Here is a 4,106-nt window from a genome sequence, read left to right as displayed (position 1 = left end):
GTGTGTTAAATGTGTCATTTTCTATTGTTTGCTTTCAATTAGTACTACACTTAGTAGTACTAATTACTAGATAGTACAATTACTAGATAGGAGGAAAAAAATCTAGCCTCCATATTTATTTCAGCCAGTTTCTACTAACCATTAACTGTATAGATAGCTAAAAGTTAGGCTTATATGCCACTTAATATTTTTAAATTTATGGATGGCTATAAAATTGCTACATATTTTATGCTATATAATCATTTGAAAGCAAGGTTTTCCTGAGTGCACTAAAACTAACACCCTCACTTTTCATAATCTGGCATTAAAATGAGTAGTGAAGCATATTGTCTCACATTGACATCTTTTTTTGGCCAGTCCTGGGCCTTGGACCCAGGGCCAGAGCACAGTCCTTGCCTTCTTTTTGCTGTAGGCTAGCACTCTGCCACTTGAGCCACAGTGCCACTTCCAGCTTTTTCTGTTTATGTGGTGCTGAGGAATTGAACCTAGGGCTACATGCATGCTAGGCAAGCACTCTACCGCTAAGCCACATTCCCAGCCCCTCACGTTGACATTGTTTAATAAAAATATATGCAAACAGAACATTTCCAAGATATATTAAATAAACACTATTACAGGAGCTACTATAACCAATATTTTTAAATTTTAGAACAATACTTGTGTAAAGATAATCCTAACCTGCTATCTAATGTGGAGTTTACATTGCAATCCAAAATGTAGTATTTAATCTTTCTAAAGAAAAGTGAAGTTAGAAAAAGACTCTCTACTCCAAAGAGGTAATATAAGTTGTCTGATTAAGAATTTTTTTTTCACTTCTACACTGAATAAAGGAGGTAAGAATACTAAGCAATCGCTTTTATTGGTGGAATCGATTTCTGGAACACTAATACATTTATTTCCCATAGTTATTGTTCGATTGACAACTCAGGCAAATGACAACCTGAAAATCCAATACATAGAATCACTAAGAGTTCACATATGCAACGTATGATACTGTAACCTCTCTGTACATCAGTTTGATAATAAAAATTTGAGGAAAAAAAAGAGTTCACATATGTTAAATTATGCAAAAGGGAATATCACGGCATTTCATAAATTCTACAAATTCGTTACATTCATTACCTTTAAATTCAGAACTGAAATTAGATGGTGTTTGGAACTGTAGCAGAGGATCCATACACTGAGACAAGTTGGAAATAGCTGCAGGCCAGAGGAAAAGCAACAGGGAAAAGCCATGGGCCATTCATCCTGTTACCAAGGAGAACTGTCTTCATCAAGGCGGCTGCCATGCTGCATGGCCTTCCACCCTGCAGATGAAAGGCAAGGGCTTAAGGTAAAACACTGGACCAAATCCTATTAAGCACTTAAAACATGTTAAGCATCACCGTGAAAGAGGGGTAATGACATGTGTGCCCATATTTCTGTTTCTCATCAAAAGGACCAGGTGCAAAGGATGGCACCTATATTCCTAGAAACTTGGGAAACCAGGACCAGAAGGATTATGATGCTCAGCGAACTTGAACAAAATGCTGGTGGTTGAAATCAGAAGAATCATGGCTTCAGAACATCCCAGGCAAAAAGTTCCTGACATCACCATCAGAAAAAGATGTTGGGGGGAAGGGCTGGGAACATGGCCTAGTGGCAAGAGTGGTTGCCTCCTAAACATGAAGCCCTGGGTTCGATTCCCCAGCACCACATATATAGAAAACGTCCAGAGGTGGCACTGTGGCTCAAGTGGTAGAGTGCTAGCCTTGAGCAAAAAGAAGCAAGGGACAGTGCTTAGGCTCTGAGTTTAAGGCCCAGGACTGGGGAAAAAAAAAAGATGTTGGGGGCAGTGCCTGTCATCCCAGCTATAGTAGGAAGCACAAACAAAAGGGTCACAGTCTAGAACATCCAGGCAAAAGCCAGCCCCTGCCTGTCAAGAAAATAACCAGAGCAAAAGGGGTGGAGGTGTGGTTCAGCCAGTAGAAGGCCAAGCTTTTCAATGAAATCCTCACATTCCCCAAGTACTTAATTTTCTTTCCCATAATGAATGCCTAAGTTAGTAGTTTGGAATGATGCCGGGAGCCAAAGAAGCTGCCATGATATAACATAAAGAAAATATAAAACTTAACTAATAAGGACTCTGGTGCTGGCTGTCATGTTGTAACATATAGAGACTATAAAACTTAACTGATAAGGATGTCTGGTGCTGTCACACATAATGTAAAGAAACTATAAAACTTAACTGATAAGAACGCTTGATGCTTTTACAACCTTGCCTGTTAAGCCTAACACCTTGTCTAGCTTTGATGAACAACCTTGTGAACTTTCTACCCAGTCCCTGTCCTGGCAAAGAGCATCCCAGGGTTCTGTAACCTAGCAACCTAACCACCCTATCTACTTGAGTTACCCTTTGCTGATTACTATATAAGCTGCCCGGCAAAAATAAAATTTGGGACCTTGATCAGATTCCTGTCTTGGTCTCCTTCCTTGTGTCTGGTTTGTCTCTCATTCAGGTCAATTCCCCCTCAGGCTCCTGTTGACAAAACCCGCGGCCCGGGGCAGAACTAAATTGGTCTTTTACTATTATTCTTTTATCATCTTCAAGTAATTGTAGGAAGGTAAATTTGTTTTCTCATCTCTTGACTTGTCCCTCTTCAGATAGGCGATGGGACACAGAGACGGTCACAGGAGCTTCCCCTAAGCCAGGTGACCTTTCCTCATTTACATCACCCTCCAGTGAGGATCCCTGGAACCTCCAAGTCAGATCTGACTCCACAACTTCGAAACCGGCGTGGCCCGGGGGTTGCGACACCATGGTCCCCTCCTAGAGCTGAGCAATCTCACCCTCATCCTGGTGAGTGGTTGGCTGAAGACAGTACGTGGTCGGTACTACCCTGTCAGTATTGTCTTCAGGTTTGGTCAACCATGACACAGGAGGCCAGGGACCGCGAGGTTTGTCTGCACGGTGCCCAGCTGGGTGCCCCACTTCGTGGAGTGCCGTTTTTCACCATGCCTACGTCACCTGCGAAGCACCTGGGAGCGCGAAGGTCCCACGAAGCTGGACTCCGGGAGTCTAAGGCGAGCAGCACCCGGGACCAGGAGCCTGCCAGGGGTTCTGCATCCTGACTGATCTCGCGGTCTGCTCCCGGGGAGGGGATGGGGATCCGACTTCCAGCCCTAGCGGCTCCACGTGACCTAGGACCCGCGTCAGGGCAGCGCCGGGCCGCCGCCGCCGGCGCCACAATAGGGGCGTCATTGCCCAGGCCCCCCCCCCCCCCCCCCCCGTCTGCCGGCGGAGGAGCTGCGGCGGCGGCGGGAGGCCCCAGGTGAGATTTCAAAGGTGGGCTTAGCCCAGGCCAGCTTCTTTCTGCCTTCCCTTTCCCCTTCTCCCTTTCCTGGGGAACCTGCAGCGTCTCCACACTCCGGGGATGTCGCTTCACGTGCTTGCATTCCGTCTCTAGTTGTTTTAACTTCTGAGGTGTGGCCTTTGGTGGGATTTTTCCTCCATGAATGACCATCCGTGTCGGTCATGGGGCTTGAACTCAGGGCCTGGGCACTGCTCAAAGCTAGCGCTCTACCACTTTGAGCCACAGCGCCACCTCCGTTTTTGTTTTTGTTCTTTTAATTTTTTGTTTTTGAGTAGTTTATTGGAGATGTGTCTCAGGGGGACTTTGTTGCCCGGGCTGGCTTTGGACCCGAGATCCTCAGATCTCAGCCTCCTGAGTAGCTAGGATTACAGGCATGAGCCACCGGTACCCGGCTCATCCATTTTTTTTCTGATATTAACATATTACTATGGACCTTTACACTACACTAAGAATTATTTAAAAACAGGGCTGGGAATATGGCCTAGTGGTATGAGTGCTTGCCTCATATACATGAAGCCCTAGGTTCGATTCCTCAGCATCACATATTAGAAAAGGCCAGAAGTGGCGTTGTGGCTAAAGTGTCAGAGTGCTAGCCTTAAGCAAAAAGAAGCCAGGGACAGTGTTCAGGCCCTAAGTTCAAGGCCCAGGACTGGCCAAAAAAAAAAAAATTTTTAAAAAAATAGAAGGACTCTATTTTTGTCTGCCAAATGAGCACTATTTGTTTTTAAGTGAAATTCCATGCTTTGGAGAATA

The sequence above is a fragment of the Perognathus longimembris genome, chromosome 2, assembly GCF_023159225.1.
Source record: "Perognathus longimembris pacificus isolate PPM17 chromosome 2, ASM2315922v1, whole genome shotgun sequence".
Taxonomy (NCBI): Eukaryota; Metazoa; Chordata; class Mammalia; order Rodentia; family Heteromyidae; genus Perognathus; species Perognathus longimembris.
The sequence above is the reverse complement of the archived record's forward strand: the minus strand, read 5'-3'. Positions refer to the sequence as shown.